At 42.7% G+C, this 24,419-nt stretch overlaps 1 protein-coding gene across 1 annotated transcript in view; it reads left to right on the top strand.

The window, feature by feature from the left end:
* LOC126484923 (C-Maf-inducing protein-like) overlaps window positions 1-24,419 on the top strand; it is a 970,852-nt gene that overhangs the window by 163,492 nt on the left and 782,941 nt on the right. The window lies entirely within an intron of this gene.

The raw sequence follows: 24,419 nt of genomic DNA, 5'->3' as shown, positions 1-24,419 counted from the left end.
AACGGCGCCGCGCCGGCCGGCGGCCAGCTTTATTTAGCCACCGGGACGAGCGAGCGGCAGCAGTGGAAGCGCGCCCACTGTAAACACGGCGCTGCCTCGGCCGGCCGCAGCGCGCGAACTTGTCTTCAGCGGCCGCGGCACCAGCTGCCGGCGCCAAGGTCGCAGCCGGCGCCTCCGGAGTTCCCTGCCGCGCCGGCGGCAGCTTGTCTGCTGTTTCAGGGAAGGCTGCAGCACTCGTAATGCAATGACGTAGTCAAATCTTACCTTGCACCATAGTGCTTCCCCGTACATAGTACATGATGTATTAGTCAACTATCTGACCTTGATTTAAAATCTGTTCTCTTTTTACTCCTATTAACCCAGGGAAATTAAAGAGACCTTTGGAGAAAAGAGAACCACTTGCATGAATATCAAGAGCTCAAATGGAAACACAGTTGTATGCAAAGAAGGGAAAGCAGAGAGGTGGAAGGAGTATATATAGTGTCTATACAAAGGCGATGCACTTCAGGGCAATATTATGGAAATGGAAGTGGATGTAGATGAAGATGAAATGGGAGATATGATACTGCGTGAAGAGTTTGACAGAGCACTGAAAGACCTAAGTCGAAACAAGGCCCCTGGAGTAGACAAGATCCCATTCGAAGTACTGACAGCCTTGGGAGGGCCATTTCTGACAAAACTCAACCATCTGGTGAGCAAGATGTATGAGACAGGCGAAATTCCCTCAGATTTCAAGAAGAATATAATAATTCCAATCCCAAAGAAAGCAGGTGTTGACAGATGTGAATATTACCGAACTGTCAGTTTAATAAGTCACAGGTGCAAAATACTAAGGCGAATTCTTTACAGACGAATGGAAAAAATGTTAGAAGCCGACCAAGGGGAAGATTAGTTTGGATTCCGTAGAAATATTGGAACAAGTGAGGCAATACTGACCCTACGACTTATCTTAGAAGCTAGATTAAGAAAAGGCAAAACTGCGTTTATAGCATTTGTAGACTTAGAGAATGCTTTTGACAATGTTGACTGGAATACTCCCTTTCAAATTCTGAAGGTGGCAGGGGTAAAACACAGGCAGCGAAAGGCTATTTACAATTTGTACAGAAACCAGATGGCAGTTATAAGAATCGAGGGACATGAAAGGGAAGGAGTGGTTGGGGAGGGTGTGAGACAGGGTTGTAGCCTATCCCCGATGTTATTCAATTTGTATATTGAGCAAGCAGTAAAGGAAACAAAAGAAAAATTCGGAGTAGGTATTAAAATCCATGAAGAAGAAATAAAAACTTTCAGGTTCACGATGACATTGTAATTCTGTCAGAGACAGCAAAGGACTTGGAAGAGCAGTGGAGCGGAATGGATAGTGTCTTGAAAGGAGGATATAAGACGAACATCAACAAAAGCAAAACAACGATAATGGAATGTAGTCGAATTAAGTCGGGTGATGCTGAGGCAATTAGATTAGGAAATGAGACACTTAAAGTAGTGGAGGAGTTTTGCTATTTGGGGAGCAAAATAACTGATGATGTCGAAGTAGAGAGGATATAAAATGTAGACTGGCAATGGCAAGGAAAGCGTTCCTGAAGAAGAGAAATTTGTTAACATCGAGTATAGATTTGTCAGGAAGTCGTTTCTGAAAGTATTTGTATGGAGTGTAGCCATGTATGGAAGTGAAACATGGACGATAAATAGTTCGAACAAGAAGAGAATAGAAGCTTTCGAAATGTGGTGCTACAGAAGAATGCTGAAGATTAGATGGGTAGATCACATAACTAATGAGGAGGTATTGAATAGAATTGGGGAGAAGAGGAGTTTGTGGCACAACTTGACTAGAAGAAGGAATCGGTTGGTAGGACATGTTCTGAGGCATCAAGCGATCACCAATTTAATATTGGAGGACAGTGTGGAGGGTAAAAACCGTAGAGGGAGACCTAGAGATGAATAAGCAGATTCAGAAGGATGTAGGCTGCAGTAGGTACTGGGAGATGAAGAAGCTTGCACACGATAGAGTAGCATGGAGAGCTGCATCAAACCAGTCTCAGGACTGAGGATCACGACAACAACCCAGGAGAAGAACCCTTGAGATACCCGTCGGTCGATCGGTAACTTCCACAGCATTAATTTACTCACATACAGTGTTGAACATTTTAGTGCGAGTTTACGTAATAGTTTTTGGTGCTTCAGTCACTTTTTACTAATATACACTGACGGAAGAAAATGGCAGCACCAAAAAGTAGTTAATGTGGAGTACTGAAATTTCAGCAACAAACGTGTCTAGGTAAGATGTTTAAGTGATTAACATTGCAAGGTCACAGCTTAATGTAAACGCGGTATAGGCCATTGCAAAAGTGGGAAGCTGATACATTAGTAACAAGTCTTACCGCCATAATGTTGAATGCAAGTACGCAAACTTGCCTTCCTTGTGACGAACGTGAGTTTTTGGGATGGAGTTCCATACCTGTTGCACGTGATCAGTCAGTAGAGGGACGGTTAATGCTGTTTGTGGATGACGCTGGAGTTGTCGTCCGATTAGGTTCCGTATGTGCTCAATTGGAGATAGATCTGGTGATTGATCAGGCCAAGGCAACATTTCGATGCTGTGTAGAGGATGTTGGGTTACAACAGCGGTATGTGGCCGAGCGTTATGCTGTTGGAAAGCACCCACTGGCATGCTGTTCATGAATGGCAGCACAAGAAGTCGACTCATCAGACTGACTTACGAATCTGCAGTGAGGGTGCGTTGGATAACCACGAGAGTGCTCCTGCTGTCATAGGAAATCGCTCCCCAGACCGTAACTGCAGGTGTAGGCCCAATGTATCGGCACTTTGAGAGTTTGGTTGCAGGCACACAACTGGCCTCCTCCAAACCAACACACGGCAATCATTGGCACCGAAGGCATAAACAGAAAACACAACAAACCTCCTCCCTGCTGTCCAGCGAGCTCTCGCTTGACACCACTGAAGTCGCAGATTGTGGTGGCTTGGGGTCAGTGGAATGTATGCTACAGGGCGTCTGGCTCTGCCAACTGCTGCTCATATTGATGCTGCAGATGGAGTATCATGTGCCAAAGCCTTACGTCAAGCACGATTGTCTTCCCCCTCGGTAGTGGCTGCTTGCACAGCCACCCGGCCGGGTCTGCGCGCGACTGCCCATCTGACTGCCAACAATCCCAACACCGTTTGCTCGACACGTGGCTACCGCAATAGCTGGTGAGTACTTATTGCCTGTTTCATCGCTTTGCGTCTTGCATGTGGTGAGTAAAGCTAAGCACAACACAAAATAACTGCTACGTAGTTAGCCAACATATTTTGCAGCAACAGCATAATTTTAACTGTTCTGTTTCAGCCTTTCCCGAGGTAATAATTGTCTGAAAGTTTCTCGGTCGGTTGTGTCGGATGATGTGGAAAGTGCACACAGGCAGCTGGCTCATCTACTTTAGTCGTACCAGAAAATGACGAGGAATTCTCTCGTTGAAATATTGTGCACTTCGCACGACAGCATTCCGCACAACGCCCGAGAAACGTTCAAGCACAATTCGTTCCGTGGTTCTTTTAATTTTATGGACAGCACCTGGGAAAAAACATGTATCAATTCGCGAACTGCTCCATTTACAAACCAGCCTTAATAGGAATTGCCAGCAGCGCTCGACTTACGAGACAAGGCTAAAATTTTCGCTACTACTACGTATGTGTTAAATGCACTCTAGCTCTCTGTGTTCCAAAAAAAAAAAAAAAAAAAGGCGAGATTCGACCATTGGACTGCAAAACTTAAACCGCTAACAGGCAGTACACTTTCTCCAGCTGATCCCTTGTAACTTCCATGGCGAATCTCCAGTAAGACAGAACACGGAAATAAATCTATATAGGTTGACAGACGAAAATTAAAACAAATCAAGTCTCCGTGGATATGAATGCAATATATTTGCTTGAGTTCACCCTCTCCTTGTCTGACTCTTCCATCAAAAACCACTTTCAGCTTGCGAATAGCTCCAGAACCAAATATGAAGTCTTCCCCCTCGGTAATCCCACTTGGCGGTCTGGAGCCCGATCATTTTGTCACCGCACATTCTCCTGACCGTCGTTGCCAGCAGTCATGAACAGTGTCTACATTCCTGCCAAGTCTTTCTACAATATCGCAGGAGGAACATCCAGCTTCCCGTAGCACTGTTCCACGACCTCGTTCAAACTCGGTGAGGTGTTGGTGCCGACGTCTTTGTCGCCTTAAAGGCATTCTTGACTAACACCACTCACCACGTCCAATCTCAAACGTAACTGACGCTGACGACCGTTGCAGAGTGTGTTTTAAGAAAACCTGATCTGCATCTTTATGGCAGCGCTGGTGGCGCCACTTTAATGCCACTGCCGTGAAATTTGAACAGACGTCTTTCAGATGTAGAAACACGCCCACAAAGTTTCGTTGGCGTTGTGATTTTTTTTTTTTCGTCTCTGTATACAGGTGTTAGCCAGACGCATGCTTGTATCCTCGGGTGAATTACGGTCACATGCACATCAATCCGAAGTCTGCTGAGGATTATTTGTTGTGTATGCCAGTAAGGCTATGCACGGAAATTTAAACCTGTGCAGGATTTGTTTGTTTTAGGGTATACCTTATATGAGGTGTTTGTTTATATCATTTCATTGATGTCCTTACTATTTTACTGGCAGACATCAACGAAATAGTTGAAACACACAATTCACTCAATGTACACGCATACATCAAGTAATCCTCGTAAGGCTACGGATTAATGTAACTTGCATGTAACTACAGTGCAGTTGATGATCGCAGCATGCTGCCGAAACGCGTCATGCTGATAAATATTGGTAAATGTGACACACATTTATGTGCTGTTCAAAAGAATTACTTCGCACATTTATGATACAGTTGCCAACCTAAAGCAGTTCCATAAAATACGAATAAATTAAAATTTTACTGTGAACTCAAAAACTGGTGTAAATGGTTGTAAGTCCTTGCCTACAAAGGAGTGCTGGCATTTGTGTCGTAGAAAGAGGGGAGCGTGGTGTTACAGTGGAGTGATGGCAATAATTTTTGTGTAGTTTTGCTTTTAGGAAAGTTGTATACCATACTTACACCCTGGTTGCGTAGTACTAGAAGCAGTCAAATGAAAACAAGACAGAAGACAACTGAACTATTCATGAATCCAAAAGTAATCGCCATGGCTGTTTAATACATTTGTCCCACTGTAAGGCAAGACTGTCAGTGCTTCCATGGAAAAATGTTTGCGGTTGGCTACAGAACCATGATTGTACTCAGGCGTACAACTCGTCGTCCGCAGCAAGGTGACAGGCTCCAAAAATTTGGAAATCAAATCTCATGAGGGCAGACCAAGATTGTATGGAGGACGTGTAATGGGTAAGGGTTGCCAGCGAAACTTCTGCCGCATACACGAAACAACTTTGCCAGCATGTTTTGCCCTATGGAAATTAGTTTTTATTTAATTCGTGTGTTACATTCAGAAAGTGGTTGTTAAATACTGTGCATATATCTGACTTATAAGTAAAAAAAATATTTTACTACGTTTTGACTTTATGTCCACGATCTTGTGCTTTTGGCCGACACTTCCTTCACGACTGACCATATGGTTTTAATTTTATCCTGAGAATTAGCTATTTTATGAGCGAATCACACGCCTTTTGCCTTCCTAATGATATCTGGAGCATCTTACAGTACTGTTTGTAAGTATCCTCTGCAACTCGATTGCGACTATTTCTAACGTTTTGATGTAATACCCAATTCGTTCGTTATGATGTCTGTATCCCATTAGCCAGTCATCCGGGTTTGCCTGGTACTGCTAATACCCCGTTTTAAACGGTCTAATGGAAACCGACTTTAAGTCTATGTTATCAGCACTGTAAAAATCCTGCGATTGTTGTTCCTTAATGAGACTTAGGAAAGCCACTGTTACCACTGAATTAACATATCTAAATGGTTTGTAATTTTATTGAACGCGTTTGCGTGAAATCCCTTCATGCATGTTTCTATCCCGTGACCTGTGAAATTCGTATAAATAATTGATTTCATCATTATTTTAGTCCTAATTGTATAATATACATTAACATTTTTAGCTGTGGGAAGGTTTATAGGGATGACCTCAGAAATGTGTGCTTTTCCACGTCAATTGGCGATGAGTGATAACAAACCTTGTGCAGTGCTATCCGCCACGCTATAGACATATTCGAAAAGTACTTTTGTGGACTGCTGCTCAAAAAATTGAGATATGGTTCCATAGACTCTCATGTTGTAATTACCATATACGTTAAAAATTTGAAATTTAGTATATGTTTAGAACAAGAACAGAAAGTAGAGAGACAAACATTACGATTTCTTTTACTTGTTGCTTTTCGCTCATTTGCAACCCCAGTAGTATATGTAATAAGTTGCCTGTAAAAAAATTAAAAATTACAAGAGAAGCTTAACGATCTAAGAGAGCAGGATATGCTATTTCTCTGACAAAATAATGTAGGAAAAAAGGTGTTTTAGTTGTTCACATTATTTTTTAAAGGAGATGTAGTCTTTCAGATCTGGATGTATAAAATACTCACGAATTTATGTTAATGAAACCATGACTAAGATAAAAATTTACACAGAGCTAGTATTCGCATGCTGCCACTAACGTGGAGTGGAGGCAGCTCAATCGTTGAGCGAGTTGATAAAGCACTTGACACTTCATAGTGGGTCAAGTATTTCGGACCCGCTGTAAAGCGAACTCCAGCGTATAAACAACTTTTATGTCTGAGCAAGATACTCAAGTGGTCCTTTTTTGTTGTTCATGTTTTTAATGCTGTTTACAGGGAGCCAAACGTTTGTTTGTTTTTAAAAAGCCAAAATCGTAACTTGGTGTTGTGCTTATTTTTCAGAGGAAAGAGAAAACTCAATCTCAGCAGTAGTTTCAAACGCGAAGAAAAACGGGTCCTCGAAACAGAAGACTATGTTAATGAGAGGAATTTGCTTTTTGTGTAGTGGTCTCGCGCCACTGAAATGCAGTGACGGGAAATACCGTAAACCTTCCGGCGAAGGGCGCGAGGTAAATGTCTTTCTGAAATGAGGTAAAATTCGTAGAGGAAATACAATTCTCATCGTGTATGTCCATCCATGAGGAACAGAGAACAATCGACCCTATAGGGTCCAACGTCGGCCAGATGAACCATACTGTAGGTCACGAGCCAAAGTAAAGGCAAATATTTTTTTAGTTATATTTCGCGTGTGTCTTAGAGTATACTTGAGACTATACGAAACTCCGCCGCTTATATTAATGCAACAGAGGAAAAACGTGTTGTTTCCAGAATCACTCATAAAATCAGACCAAGTGGTGAGCAAATATTTAATATTCGGTACTCTGCTCCACGCTTGTCAAATCGCGCGACGACGTGTTCGCATTCTCCCCCTCCGTGAGAGAGAGAGAGAGAGAGAGAGAGAGAGAGAGAGAGAGAGAGAGAGATTGCCAGTTAAAATGTTGGAAATATAAATTATTGAGGAACAAAAGCATAAAAATTGTTTTGCTCTGAACACGTTAAGAAAAGTTATTGAGTTGATGTAAGTTTCTTCTTTTTTAAATTATTTTAAGGGCAGGAGTAACTGTAAATACGCAGTTAAAGGAAGTCTCGCTTCCATGTAACCAGTATTCAGTCACGCTAAAGTTCTGTTTTTCTGTGAACTTGGAAAAACTTGACAACTTCCAATAAAATGATTCAGATAGTCTCTTAGTGATGACATCTAGTGATAACATCTGTAGCTGCAGCGTAAAACTAATGTTCCTTGAGGTCGTAAGTGTTAAATCACATGGAAGCTACGGTTGTGAGCCCATGAGCAACTGAGAAACATTTATTGACAGAAAATCCGAGAAGTCTTTTGATTTTAAGAAAGAAAGTAATTTCAAAGACGTTGATGTCTACTGGCTTCCAGCTGCGTAGCTTCCCGCCATCAAGAAAGTAAATGCTCAGCCACGGTGTGCGAGGAACACAAGCAACAACCGGAAAGCCACCTCTGCGGTACGAGAATTATATTTTGATTAGCTTCCCCTGTCTGTTTCTCTGCCTGTTTGCTACATAGACAATGACGATGTGCTATCAATAGTAGCCGAAAAACTGCAACCAAGTAACTTGATTTCTTCACAACAAGCGCAGGAAACTGCTTTTGATAAGTAGAAGTGACAATAATATCCTGAAGAAGATTCCAAGCCGGCCGCGGTGGTCTCGCGGTTCTAGGCGTTCAGTCCGGAACCGCGCAACTGCTACGGTCGCAGGTTCGAATCCTGCCTCGGGCATGGATGTGTGTGATGTCCTTAGGTTAGTTAGTTTCAAGTAGGTCTAAGTTCTAGGGGACTGATGACCTCAGATGTTAAGTCTCATAGTGCTCAGAGCCGTTTGAACCATTTGAAGATTCCAACAGAGGGGACGAAACATAGATTGTGTAAGAAGAAACTGAAGAAGAACATTATGTGGCCTAAAACCTAGAGTATTTTACATTCGATAACAATAGCTACGAAATCCTGAAGACTGACATTGTGAAACTGTCAGCACAGCAACCTAAAAAAACTACGTAAAGATGCAGGGCTCAGAACGTAAGCAAATGTTTATACAAGGGCAGATACGGCAAAGCGACTGAACAGAATTTCGCCGTCATAATCAGTCGACGGCAAGTGATGACGCGTTCGTTAACCCACTTGCCTGGCGCGTGGAAAGGCCGGGGCGACGGGAAGAGGAAAAGGAAGAGGAGATTATGCAATACGCGCTCGCTCCGGCGACCTGCCTGAGGACGTGCTTCTGTTTCCGGAATGTGCTAATCAGTGGGGTTAGGTGTATTGTATACTGCTCATCAAAAGTACTTAGGCTTCCATAGCCAGTCGGTTAAAGTAAAATTTTTCTTTGTTTTGTACCACATCATATTGTAAAATAACTGTTCCTGTTAAACCGACATTTCTGCCACGTTTTCAGTGACGTTCTTCTGGGTCGATTTGGCTCTATTAGTACATGGTCAAGGGTCCAGGGTGGTTACAAATAAATTTTCGCTACATGAATCAGTTTGGACGGGAAACTACTTACCTTATTGATACCCAGTTTATAGGAATGATGTTCTGACTCTGAGCTTCAGAATTTGCGTAGTTAGTAGTGTTAGTGTCATGACTTGCCGCCAGGCGCCAGTGCTGGTACGGCGACGTGGGGTTGAAACACAAACATTAGTCTGCATAACAGTTGCAGTCAGTCAATATGGGCGTAGACGAGGTGAACAGGTCTTTACTCTTAAAGTAGTTTTATAAAAAAAACAACAATAGTGTTGCTGCTCTTAGCGAGTCTGGACGCATATAAATGAGTACCAAGGAGTTTCATTCCGCAACGTGATTGAATAACATGATACGGAAGTTCAGGTTAATTGGCGCTTTGGGAACTGCTCCAGGGAGAGGCCGACAGCCAGTGGAGTCGTAAATTGTTGAAGTCATTGCTGCCATGGCTGAGAATGCTGGACGCGGTGTGCGAAACTCGGCTCACAAGTTGTCACGACAACTGAACATTCCGTGGTCCACCGCTGTTTCAGCAGCCGTAGAGAAATATCGAGTGCGGTTCCAAGCTGCCGTGGATGCAGCTGCATTGAACAACGTAATCATGGTACAAAATTAAGAAATGTTATCCTCTCATGTGAAAATTAAAATGTGTTTCTTTTAGCAGTTTATTTCTTTTCCACATGTCCTTACAAATGTTTCCACACAGTTACATACTTCCAAGATCACCAGTTTGCCGTGGGGACCCTGCCAAATAGCGAAAGTTTAATTGTAACCAACCTGAATTACGAAATGCCACTCTACTGAGTAACACATTACGTCACAGTTTTAGAGAAGAGAGGTATGGTGTGACGTTCGCTGATTCATTGTCATGAGAACAATAGCATATATAAAAAACGACTAAAGTCAGACGTACGTCTCGGAGGTACGTCTAAGGAGAAACTAATAATTCTAAACAAAGACAGCACATGGCAGAAACGATATTACAAATAAGGGCACCTGAAGATAACATGCCGAAATGGGCTCATCGTGGCCATATCACTAATCTTGCGGCCCCTCACGCCGGAGGTTCGAGTCCTCCCTCGGGCATGGGTGTGAGTGTTGTCTTTAGCGTTTAGTTACTTTACGTAGTGTGTAAGTCTAGGGACCGATGATCTCAGCAGTTTGGTCCCTTAGGGATTTACACACATTTGAACATTTGGGCTCATCGTGAGAGATTTGTAAAACAAAAACCATTTAAAGAGCGGTGTAGCTGGCTGATATTAATAATAATCGTTTCATCAGAAGACATATTTTCCACTGCGGGTCCCAAAGAACAGACGTTACAGGCATCAGAAATACGTTCACCAATCTTGCGGTCGTGGAGTATGCTGAAAAAATAAGTCCCACTTTCAGGCACTAGGTGAAATTATGGCGCTTTAAGCAATCAGAACTCTAAATGTTTTCTGTTTGATCCCAGTATGTTGTTCGTCGCTTGGTGACCCATTCCCATGGCAGTTGGTGATGGAAGTTTTGTGGGTATAGCCGAGCGTGCAGTACACGCCTCGAAATCCGCAGCCAGTGCTCGAATTGTGCCCACGGAAATGCCTCTCCCGTGGCCAACAGTTCTAAAGATTTTGCGGCACATTTTACACAGATATCCCTACGCGATTTAGAATGTGCACGAAAGGAAGACCCAAGATAGGCTACAAGTCTGTGACTTTGCCCTACGCTTCTTCGAGGAGATGACACCTGGTGGGCCGGTCAGGTGTGCAGTGACATCAGCATGTCACACGGACCTCCTTGTTCAAGACTTGAGTCCTATTTTGCAAGAACGCCATTGTGTCCATACCACTGTTTTCATGAAAGATAGGGCGACATCACATTTCGTTTGTCAGGTGTAAGATTTGCTTCGAGAAACCTTTGACAATGACTATATCAACTGTAGGCAGTGTCAAGATGTGTGGCCTTCCAGATCCCCTGACTTGCATCGTTTTCACTTCGGTTGTGGATATTTCTGAAACTTCGTGTCTGTCAAGATATAAACGGACTCTTCCTGATGTAAAGGTGAGCATACGACGACATATTGCCCTGATTACACCGGATATGCTGCGAGCAGCTGTCGACAATGTCATGTTACAGATGCAGCATGTTGCTGAGTTGAGAGGCCATATTAAATACATGTTCTAACTTGCAACCATATCCTAAGAAACGTACCAGAACCATCGATATCATGTGTTTGATCGTTCCTCCCCTTTACCTGCACCCCAGCCCCCCATACACCCCAACCCTCCGCCCCCACATTCTGGCTGCTTACAGCACTTCATTTTCACCTTGTGGCCGGAAATGGAACTATTAATTTTTCACCATACCCTCCGAGTGCACCGATTAATGAACGTACCTACGATGTGTGGCCGAGCGGTTCTAGGCGCTACAGTCTGGAACCACGCGACCGCTACGGTCGCAGGCTCGAATCCTGCCTCGGGCATGGATGTTTGTGATAGGTTAGTTAGGTTTAAGTAGTTCTTAAGTTCTAGGGGACTGATGACCTCAGAAGTTAAGTCCCATAGTGCTCAGAGCCATTTTCCTATGATGTGTACAGCAAACACTGCAGCACTCGGAACACCGTCAGTTTAATTAAAATAATCCAATTGTTTCCCACTACTTCTACTACTGTCTTAAGAAGTGACGTAATGTCTTACTCCGTAGAGGGAATGACAAAATGTAATGGATAACAGAATACACCAGTATATGCAGAGAGAGGCCACTGAGTCCGGGCCAAAACGTTTATTTTCTGCAGTGACAGTTATTTGACAGCACGTCGCGCTACCATGCCCAGAAAACTTAAATGCTCAATAAAAGATTGATACTACTCGCCTGACTTGAGTAGTTTGTTTACTGGTCGGCAACTAGTTTCCCAATAGGCATACTGTTCTGACCGCAGGAAATCACTATGTAGCAACACTTGTGTAATGATAATAAAGGAGGAAGGAAAGAAGGAACATTAGGGTTTGACGTCCTGTCGATGACGCAAAAACTCTAAGAGCGGAACGATCTACAGTGTCCTTTCCAAACAAATCATCCTGAATTTTGATAGAAGTGGTTTGGGGAAACATAGGGAAACCTATAAAGGGCAGTCAAATGAAAACGAGACAGGCTATGCGAAGAGCGTACGTTGGCAACGCAGGTAGGTATGCGTACAGAAGTGCCCTCTATTGGGAATCAGTAGGGAATAACGGGAACACAAACCGCTGTTTCATTCCTCTATTACTCGCGCTCGACGTGAGGTCGGCGAATAGCCTGTGCGTCCGACTTCACTTGAAGGCTGGGAAAGAGGAGCAGAGAAGGAGGACGGCCAGCAAGTGAAATTCATCCCATAATGTCTGCTGTGTGTGGGTACTACAGTATGTGACATGCGCGCGTATTTGCGTGGAATAAAAGATTTCGAGAAGGTCTGGTGTCAATGAAAGACAACAGTCGGCCAGGACAGGCTCATCGTGTCATTGCACCTTACGTCATTGCTGCGGTGGATGGTGCTGTCAGAAATGGCCGACGGCGCTCGGTTGTAGACATTCGGCTCGGCGCACACCATCCATGATACAACATCTGAAGTTCCGGAAAATGTATGCGCACTGGGTTCCCGAAAGCATGACGGAGGAGCGGAAGCATGGGATGTTGACATCACTGCAGCACCTGGAACGGAATCACGATGAAGAATTACGTTTCCTGTTCCGTATTGTCACCGGAGATGAAACGTGGTGTCGTCCTTTTCAGCCGGAGAGCAAGCGTCAGAGCCAACAATGCAAGCACTTGGGTTCACCCCACTCCCCCACCGGGAAAATGCAATGCGGTGCACGTCAGCTCCGGGAAAGTCACAATGCTCCTTTTCTTTGACTGCAAGAGCCCGCTGCTCATTGACTTTCTGGAACACGGCGCCAAAATTAACGCAAAGCGGTATCTGGACATTCCCAAAAATTGAACCCGGCCATCAAGTCCAAACGCCTAGGAATGTTGACGGAAGGTATCTTTCTGTTGCAAGATGATGCTCACTAACATGTTGCTATGGTTGTTTGGACTACGCTTCAGAAGTTTCGCTGCGAAGCCCTTACACATCCTCCATACTGTCCCGATCTCTTCCCATGAGATTTCCATATCGTTGGAGCTCCGAAGAAAGACCTTCGTGGCCTTTGATTTCTTTCGGACGAGGAGATGTACGTCTGAGTCAATCATGATTCCGTAGCATGATGTCCTCGCTTACTTATTGGTTATATATAATGTAGCAGAAATTACTAAGTCGTACTTACTATTTTATAGTATGAACAGCGTTTAAATAATATAGTAAGAGCAGAAACATTATATTTGGAGATGAATAGTACTTATCTTGCAAAGTCGGTCTCAATATCTGAGCTGCCACATTTGTTCCTACGTAACCCATTACAAGATTTTGTACGGGGTTCTTGAAATGACAAGTCGCTAGAACATTATGTCCCTGTTAACTATTTTCTTAATTTATTCATATGTTCTTGAAACACATTTCATAACTCATACAACTATATTGTGCAACTTTCTTGAGTTGGATAAAGAAGATGTAGAGAACATCATGTACCAAACTCAGCAGCTACTGAAACACTCTGATGCGCTTGACGCAAAAAAAAAAAAAAAGAATATCTGTTACGAACACAGCTTCCAATATATCTAGAACAAGATATAGCCCAAATTGATATGAATTCTTACTTGAAATTTTATCAGATTTAATTTATATAGTGTTTTCTGGAAATAATTATTTACGAGAAGATCTATAGGCCTAACGGGTAATAACAAAGGTTGCAAATTTTGGCAATATGAAGGATAGTAGCTTCCTGTTATTTTATGAGATCGACTTAATTATCAATAGTGAAATCAGAAAAATTATAAATGAAGACAGAAATTTTGTTTTCATGGAAACGGAAGCATAACAGTATTTTGTTTACTGTAAATTCGTAGTTAAATCATTTACGGTGACTATTGTGGTTACTAATTTTCATGGTACAAGATCGATATTACAAAATTGGTCGATATCAGTAGTAGAATATATTAACGTAAAAATAGTTTTTGGCAATCAGATATGTTGAGAAATATCTACAGATGAGGACTATACAGGGTGGTCCATTGATCGTGACCGGGCCAAATATCTCACGAAATAAGCGTCAAACGGAAAAAAACTACAGAGAACGAACTTTTCTAGCTTGAAGGGGGAAACCAGATGGCGGTATGGTTGGCCCGCTAGATGGCGCTGCCATTGGTCAAACGGATATCAACTGCGTTTTTTAAAATAGGAACACCCATTTTTTATTAAATATTCGTGTTGTACGTAAATAAATATGAATGTTTTAGTTGGACCACTTTTTTCGCTTTGTGATAGATGGCGCTGTAATAGTCACAAACACATGGCTCACAATTTTAGACGAACAGTTGGTAACAGGTAGGTTTTTTAAATTAAAATACAGAACGTAGGTACGAAATTTCCTGGCAGATTAAAACTGTGCCGGCCGTGGTGGCCGTGCGGTTCTAGGAGCTGCAAAAAAATGGCTCTGAGCACTATGGGACTCAACTGCGGAGGTCATTAGTCCCCTAGAACTTAGAACTAGTTAAACCTAACTAACCTAAGGACATCACACACATCCATGCCCGAGGCAGGAATCGAACTTGCGACCGTAGCGGTCTCGCGGATCCAGACTGCAGCGCCAGAACCGCGCGGCCACTTCGGCCGGCCTAGGAGCTGCAGTCCGGAACCGCGGAACTGCTACGGTAGCAGGTTCGAATCCTGCCTCGGGCATGGATGTGTGTGATGTCCTTAGGTTAGTTAGGTTTAAGGAGTTCTAAGTTGTAGGGGTCTGATGACCTCAGATGTTAAGTCCCATAGTGCTGAGAGCCATTTAAACGCCGGTTGGTCATTTTGATCACAATAGCCATACATCAGGCACGATATCGACCTTTACCGCAATTGGTAAACGGTCCATTTTAACACGGCTAATGTATCACGAAGCAAATACCGTCCGCACTGGCGGAATGTTACGTGATACCACGTACTTATACGTTTGTGACTATTACAGCGCCGTCTGTCACAAAGCTAAAAAAGTGGTCCAACTAAAACATTCATATCTTTTTACGTTCTACACGAATTTGTAATAAAAAATGGAGGTTCCTATAAAAAAAACCGCAGTAGATATCCGTTTGACCTATGGTAGCGCCATCTAGCGGACCAACCATATCGCCATCTGGTTTCCCCCTTCAAGCTAGAGGAGTTTCGTTCTTTGTAGTTTTTTCGTTTGACGCTTATTTCGTGAGATATTTGGCCCGGTCCATATCAATGGACCACCCTGTATAATTTAAATAAGAAAATTGACTGAAGTCTATTAACAATTCATGCCGAATCGAACATCTGCAAAAGTTCTGACGAGGCAAGGCTCATTACAGCAGGGAACTGCAAAGATTTTTCCATGAAAGCTTTGACTGTGCTGTCTCGTAGTGGGATAAATGCGTTAATAATTATGGCGATTGTTTTTGAAATCACAGTTTCCTTACGTTTTTCCATCTGTCCCGCTTCTATTTCACCGCCCGTTATAAATCTGGGTAAGGAAATTTGATCCGCTCTCTTCCGGAATGCGAGTCGAGCGTCTTACTATTGCACCCCTTCACCCGCTATGGCAGGTAAAGAAAAACTTAAACCTTCAGTGCACTTCAGTAGAGGACGCTGGGTTTCCATCTTACAATGGGTTACGGTAATTTTTTGGCTCCTTTTGCGGCGTGCTACGGTAGTTTTTTGTGTATCAGTACTCCAGATGCGTGCCTGTAAACAAGCAAAAACATTAATTACGGGTATGTAAAAATTTCTCGTAGTGATAACTTTGACTATTCCTCGTACAGGGTGTCCGGCTTAAGTATATAACATTATAAAATGTAATAATTTGAGAAGTAATTGAGATACATATTGGTGGTATGTTTCTACAAGTATAGTGAATCTTCAGTGTTTCTTTACACATCTAATATAACTCCATATGTGGACCGCCAGTGGCGTGACAGGACCCTTATCTGCGTTCACTTCTTTCCAAAAATTTTGCAGCCTTGCAGGCGTAGCATTTGCGATAGCTGCACGAGTGCGTTGCCACAGATCTTGTAGATCAGTAACTGGTATCTGGTACATTTTGTTCTTGGTAAACTCCCACAGATTAAAGTGTCGTCATGTCTTGGCTTCTAGGGGCAAATGAATCTGTGGATCCTCTTCCTATTCTAGTGATCTGGGGAGTCATGATCCAAGAAATTCCTCACACTGTTCGCAAAAAAGGCATGGGCCCACCTAATTAACAGACTGAGGAGACTTTAGCTCTGCGAGAGAATGCACACAGAACACCACCTTCTACAGAGTCCACATGGCTACTGACGCGCGAATACTTGAAAAAAGTCGTTTCGCGCATGCACACGCGGTACCAGCTGCCGCAAGTAATCGTAGAAAACATTTCGAGTTACCGTACTTGTAGCAGCAAAGCGCCAATAAATATCTCAATTATGTCTCATGTTATTACATTTTATATAATCATATTATGAGGTGCCGGGAATGTTTTTGTGTGTCGTAGCATGGAAGGATCTATCAGTAAACCAGCGATGTTAATATGTGATACTGGTTAAGAATAGCCAAAAATGTGACTTGAACATATTAACTACTAATCCCTATTGCTTTTTTATAGCATCTACTGATGCCGGTGTCGTGTCCCATAAGTGCAATGCTCTCACTGTGGTTAATTAAAGTAAGAGGAATTTCTACACTTAAAGCCTGTAAATGAATTTCTTTACCCTGACGCAGTCCTTATGGGGACGAAACCAGATTGAGCAGCACCTCATATAATTTCTAATCCAACGTCTCGTGTATCTGAAAATGACCTCGGAGACTTGAAGTGAAAGATTTAGTTTAAAGCTTGTGATTTATTACGGTTACTTGTACATAAATGAAATTTAATTGCGAAACAAATATGGTGCCGTCCCTTGCGAGATGCAGACTTGACAAAGTGATCAGTATTGGGGGAAGGGGGGACTTTGTGAGGACAAGAAAATAGATTTCATAACATTGTGCGTGATCTGACATGCTGCAGCAGAGATAAGCATTGCTGAGGGCAAAGGACAAGGGAAGAAGTTATTAGTCATTCGCAGAAATACGAGATATGATAACTTTAAAACTTCGTTAACTGATCTGCACGGAACAAGAGCAGGACGAGACAAAAAAAATGATGCTAATTACAGTTTCTGAAACAAGAGAACGAAAGCAGTGTTCGACCTAGAACAGGCTTGTGTAAAGAATTTATCTTCGACCTGCGTGGCAAAGACTTCAGCAATTCGGAAAGAGTTTGATACAAGAATTTATTGTGACTACTAATAGGCTGTGATAGCGACATAACAAACGGTACGCCAGCAAGCAGTTGCATTGCATCTCACTGATATTGCCTCGTGGTTCAGTTGCACAGCGTATCCCCATCAGCCAACAGTAACTCAGACACATCTATCCTGTACCACTTCCAGTCCTGCAATGCCCGTTCGCTGCCGTGCCTCCAATGCCCGTGGGAGGATCCACTTTTTGGCGCATCCTCCTGCCAAACACAGTTCTAGCTTCCGGATGCAGCACGAAGCCCAATCAGCTCGTGTCCAAAGCGCGCCGTATGAATTCTTCGTCCACCTGTTTTGACGGACAGACTTTCTCGGAACATATTGAAACTCCTACCGCGATCCTCCGGCAACCAGTGGAAACACACGCCCACAAATGCGGTGAGAAACGAGAAATGTCTTTCCACCTACGCGCCCCAAGTCAAGTACGCCAAGACGGAGAGGGCGGGTGTCCTCTGCCACAATCTCTCCCGTAGTTTTCGACTCCTCCTCCTGCTATTGGCCTATGTAATCGAACGGTTCAGCCCTTCGTTTCTAAGTTTGGGAGAGCAGAAAATTCTGACTTAGCCCTCAGCCAGACGTCTTTTCTTTCTTTCTTTTGCTGCCGCCTGTATCCCGCATTGTGCGCAGGGTCGGCAGAGTTAAGTACGGATCTGGCATCGTTAATTTTAAGGGGTGGCCGGTTGCCCTTCCTGCCGCCACCCCATAGCCCCCGGGACGGAATGAGTGTACCCCAGCTGTCTGCATCTAGTGTAAATCGTGAAATAGTGTGAATGTGTTTCAAATGTCTGCGAGTCGTGTAACTGAGGCGGGATGTGGGGACCAGCCCGGTATTCACCTAGTAGGATGTGGAAAACCGCCTAAAAACCACATCCAGGCTGGCCGGCACACCGGCCGTTGCCGTTAATCCGCCGGGAAAATGATAAAATAGCGTATCTAGTTGATAGGCTAGACTCTAATGAAAGATGCACTCAAATAAACGGACGTCTTTCATGTTTAACCCAAACATTCTGTACTTCCTCTTGAACCTGCTCACTGTAATCATGCTTTTGTTTCCTTCTACATTTTCTGCATCCTCCTCATCAACTTCCCAGTCGTTTTCCAATTAACAGTTCCCAATGTTTTGCGTGTGCAGCACACACATATCGATGCAAACAGTGTCACGCATTGCTGCACGTGCTGCTGCAGTGCTCCTGAGGAAACGGTAAAAGTGGTTTATCTGAAGCTGGTATCTGACAGAAGCTCAATACTATTTTCTACATTTCAAACAAAGTATGTCGGAATACAAATACGCGGGATGAGACTGCGTTTTCGTAACTCTTTTTTCATATTGTGTCATTTATTTTCTAGACATTGGTAAAGTTCCATCACGTTTGACAGACAACTAACTGACTCAATTTCGGTAGTGACTTTTTCCTTTGCTCAGGGAAATCAGTGTAGTTTAGGACGTGGCACTGTGTTGGCTTTGTGTGGAGCGTTTTCGGCAGCCGGCGCCAGCGAAGGCCCCCGTAGCTTATCGCCTCGTTACTGCGCACGCCATACGGCCGCGATTAGGCTAATCCGCTTATCTGGTGGGCGTTCGCCTGCCACTAGGTCTTGCGTGCACGCAGCCAAATGCACCCGCCAGTGTTTACCACCTCACTTTCCTTACGAAATGTAAAAGGCACAACAGAGGCCTTTATTACAATGAAATACACCAATTTTCATTTACACGGAACATAAATTCATATTTCCTTTTGTTGTTTGTTGTTGTTGTGGCCTTCAGTCCTGAGACTGGTTTGATGCAGCTCTCCATGCTACTCTATCCTGTGCAAGCTTCATCATCTTCCAGTACCTACTGAAACCTACATCCTTCTGAATCTGCTTAGTGTATTCATCTCTTGGTCTCCATCTACGATTTTTACCCTCCACGCTGCCTCCCAATACTAAATTGGTGATCCGTTGATGCCTCAGAACATGTCCTACCAACCGATCCCTTCTTCTAGTCAAGTTGTGCCACAAATTTCTCTTCTCTCCAATTCTGTTCAATACCTCCTCATTAGTTATGTGAGCTACCCATCTAATCTTCAGCATTCTTCTGTAGCACCACATTTCGAAAGCTTCTATTCTCTTCTTGTCCAAACTATTTGTCGTCCATGTTTCACTTCCACACATGGCTACACGCCATACAAATACTTTCAGAAACGACTTCCTGACACATAAATCTATACTCGATGTTAACAAATTTCTCTTCTTCAGAAACTCTTTCCTTTCCATAGCCAGTCTACATTTTATATCATCTCTACTTCGACCATCATTAGTTATTTTGCTCCCCAAACAGCGAAATTCATTTGCTGCTTTAAGCATCTCATTTCCTAATCTAATTCCCGCAGCATCACCCGATTTAATTCGACTACATTCCATTATCCTAGTTTTGCTTTTCTTGACGGTGGAGAAATTAATAGATATAATTTCTGTAATACTCAATGTTCTGTAAATATAATTGAGTTCTTAGTCAGGAGTAAGTTTCTTCAATTTGGTGACCTGTTATAAGCTGATGTCGTCACTGGGCCGGACGTGTATCTTTCCTTCTTCTCTCATTACATGTTTACGGATACTGAAGTTTTTATTTATGTATATCACAGACAGAGCAACACAATTGGGATATGAACAAGGGAGAAAAGTTCGTTTTAATTTTACACGCGTCCATTTTCGTGAACAGAGCAAGCCAAATAAATCCAACAACTCCGCTATAGAGTTCTGAGAGCGCAAAATCACCTAACTATAGTTGGAGTCACGAACGATGGCGGTCGTGTTCAGGCTTGTTCTGTGCGCCTACGTCACGCGTACTTGAGAGCCAATGAGCGTGCAGTAGTGTTCTGAGCGCTCTGCTGTAAATGCTGTAGCCAATGCGAGCGTTAAACGTGATCGTAGCGAGTTGTTTAGTGAATTTAGATTCCATTTTTTGCTAGTTGTCATCGCTGATTGTGGTGGTAAGTGATAAATTTTGCACAAGCAAGCGAGAGACGTAATTTGCAGAAATACGCTTCCTTCAAGCGGAAAGCACGCGCACGGGCGTACGGCAACAGTCGCTTGAAATCGTCAACAATGCTATTCCCGTCAGTGCCTCAACATGCGCGAACCGCCATCATTCGTGGATCACACTATAGCTCCTCCCGTGTACAGTAGGCGCTGTGCCTCGCGACGTTGGACATCCTTACTGCATGCACGTCGACGTTAGCGTCTTTGTCCCGTGTGCTGACGGTTTTAGTATAGTGTGTTATCACTATGGACGGCAATGCTTGCTCTACAACGTGCTCCCATGCTGAGTACAAGGCTGGTAGGGAGTTCTTGTGATAGAGCGTTTCATACCTCAACCAGCGCGTCTGACAACTGTTGAATGGTTGTTGGTGCACGTTGAAGTGCTGTAATACATCTCCCCATTGCATCCCATACGTACTAGATGGGATTTAACTCAGGGGAACGACCAGTCTACTCCATTTGCCTTTGCAAGTGCACAGCCGATTTATTTCTCCCTCCCTGAAACACCGCAAGTTTGTTCTCCGTCTCTAATGAACTCGAAGCCAAAGTTAAACCCTAATCTTCCTTCTTTTTCGTATTTATCATTCACACTCTTCGTCCATTTATTTACGCATTTCTCCACGACATCACCAGCACTTGTTTCGTATAGTTCTCAAGGATAAACGACATCTTTTGCTATCTATGAGCGCTCGTATCTCCAGTTCTGAACCATCTGTGTAATTCAGACTCCGGGTGTTGCCAACCTTAGCGACCGAACAGTAGTGTATACAATACCACCATCATTAGTGTAATGAAAACAGCTTTTTAACGCTAACTCAGGCTTCTTTTTAATACCATTTAGCTGTACAAATGAGTGGTTTAACTGAGGTCCGGAAGTACGACCTTTTCCGCAATCATTTGACTTTTTATCTAGCTTTTTTCCCCTTGACAAATGGAAAGCGTTAAAATCTATGATGATTAAAGGAAAATTATTTTTACCGAACTAAAATATCAAAACTCGCTTCAGTATGCCATGAGAATGTGTTATTAGAATGAATTAAAAAATATAACAAACACAAACGAAAGCTGTGTTGGTATGTGTTTCGGGCTCGTCAGCGTACACGTACACAGACCAAAAACATAACGACGATAAACAAACAGTTGAAAGTCTGCTCAGAAAAGCTGTAGCATCATAGCATAATATCGCAGCTTCACAATAATGAAGGAAACTGTTTTAAGCAACACAGACTTTTATTTATCCGGGATGAATCAGAAGTCATACGCTTCACACTTGCAATAAACAACGTATCAGCCGTTGAACTAAGGAAAGAAACGGCGAACTTCTATTCAGTGCAGTAGTTTGTTAAATATAAGAAATAATGCAGCATTACAGCGCAGATATTCTGCAGTTTGTCCTGTACGTACCTAGCAGAAACATTATTTGTATTTTTATTGTGAGGAAAAGGAAGTTCTGTGAAAGAAACTGTATGAATATATTTTCGCGTGAAACTATCAGGTTTCTAAAAATGGGCTGACGTTTTATATGCATATCATAGAAATAAGACGTCAAATAGTTATACCCGCATTAGAAGTATTAGTGCATCCAGAAATCATTTCTCTAAGTAGGTGCACAACACACGCCTCTAAATTTTTGTTCTGTTGTGCTTTTCTCTCCGGCTAGAATGAATCATCGGACACGCGTGTGAGATGCGATACAAAATTCTGTAGAACAGTTATTTCAAGGAGTTGTTTTAAATTGAATTAAATACCTGAGATGAGCAAATTATTGTTGAAGAACATGATTCCACAGTAAAAAAATCAAAGTAAAATAAAATAAAACCAGCGTTCATTACATTTTGGCTTGTCTGTGTATAAAATTTGATCAAATTGTTCTTCATAGGGTTGGAGTTACCTAACAATATCTATCTTAGTGGGTTTTCGTATACATCCCTCCCCCACTTACCTTAAACAGGATAGATATACATAAAAATAAAACAGCTTTTTTCTGGCTTTTTTTTCATAGACACTTAGTTTATTTCGTTTTGGAGAGTTGACAACACTGGTGATAATCATTTTTTATGACTGTATCAGTGACGGAGCAGTTAGTGGTCCGCACAAGCGCTGCTTTAGACTACTCCTCTAAAACACAAAGTTACTGATATTGCTTTTGTAGATGTACACTTGTATAGTGACTGCACTGCGTGAAGAAGCTAGTGCCCTCCGCAACCGCTCCTCCAATCACAGCGGCCTACGTGCGTGGCCGAGCTTGTTTGCTCCACCCCTCTCCCCGTCACAAGGGCTGTAGAAAAAGTGAACGCTGTACGTGGTATTTGTAACCAAAACAAACTGAGCTAGTGGACATGAAGGACTTCGTCACAGCACCATTGTTCTGTGGAATATGTTGGCCAAATTGCGCATTTGACCACATTTTAAAGTTCAAAAGAGATGAAAGTTTGATATCTCCGGCTTTAAACAATTCGATGAATTAGAGTGAAAACTTGGCAATAAACTGCGTAGTTTCGAAACTTGTTCGCGGTCTGGTGTTACCACACTAAACGGGAAAATTGCTTCTGTCGTCATCCATCTAAATTTAGAGTTTTAGTTTGGTCATCTTCTCCCCACAGCGTCCTGCATTTTGTTCAGGGTTTTATGAGATCTTACCCGTCACAAAGAACTGCGCACACTAGATATCTGTAAATCGAAATTGTAAACGCGTGCAGCTGATGGAAAAGTTCACAATTTTTCATATTTTGGAATTTCAGAGTTGCAACAATATAATTCAAATTTAAAAAAAAAAGTATGTGCTGAGGAATTTGCTGAACCACGTTTATGATTGACGTTTAAAATTTGTTCTGAAATTTGTCAAATGTAGATGAGTTCTAAATCTTTCGCGTTTTTGCCAAAAAGTCGTATAGAATTTTACTTATGCTTACTAGAGTAGTTTGTTCAACGGAAAACATGTCACATGTAGTTGTTTTCCACCGGTTTCCTTTTTGTCGTGCGTTACAAATAATCGTATCATCTAAGAATAAAATATTCCTATTTAGTTTGTATTTTCCCGAAAAACGCCATTTTTTCCTAATAAAATCTTTACACATGGATGTAAAATCGTTGCACATTTTCTTTGTTTCAGTAATACTTGTTATGTGAAAAACGGAGGGCAGGAGGTTTTGCATAACCTGGATTTTAGTATTCTGTTAATGTAAAATACTCGTTCTTAAAATAAACCTTACAAACATTCATTAATTCCTTTACCTCTCTTCGTCTGCAGTAACACAAAAGCATATTGAAACCCTAGTCCTAAGAAGATAATATCGTGCTTCCGGTAAAAATTCTTTGTAATTCCCGTAAGTAACACAACAGCACGTGACCAGAAAAGAAAATACTCAGCTAGGAAAAATATAGTATAAGTCTGTGTTGTAAATGAGTAACAATCTATATGATTAATAGCTGCACAAAGTGGACACAGTAAAGCGTGGCACCAGCACGCGGCTTGCGTACGGTGCTGGAGATCTCGCTTTCGTCCGGAATGCCTGAATGTGAATACAGAGAAGCGGAGGTCAACAAGTAGCGACTCTCTGACGTCAATGGCACAGCACACAGCATACATCTCCATAAATTTGTGATTTATGCAGGCGACTGGTGGCATTGGACTCTATGTACAAAACTCTCGACGCCCTCTCTTCGTAACTACTTGTGATCTGCTGTTGACAGTAAAAGTCTTTCATAGTCTTATGTTTACACATTTTCTATCCATTATTTGCTCTGGAACGTTTGCTCTTTTTGTGTACTGAATAACCAGTACCCACTTCCCAAACCACGATAATCCCATGCTGTGTAGCGTAGCGTGTAGTCAGTGTGAGCGATTTTGGCATCGTGGTTTTGGTGTCATCAGCTACTAAACGACTAAGTTTCTTCTCTTGTGGATCTAATAGGGGTCACATCTGTCACTTTGAAGGGAAGCAGAAGTTTCACGATGGACACTTCAAGATCCATACACAAGCTGCAAGCGACGAT

Source organism: Schistocerca serialis, chromosome 6, assembly GCF_023864345.2.
Source record: "Schistocerca serialis cubense isolate TAMUIC-IGC-003099 chromosome 6, iqSchSeri2.2, whole genome shotgun sequence".
NCBI lineage: Eukaryota > Metazoa > Arthropoda > Insecta > Orthoptera > Acrididae > Schistocerca > Schistocerca serialis.
The sequence above is the reverse complement of the archived record's forward strand: the minus strand, read 5'-3'. Positions and strand labels throughout refer to the sequence as shown.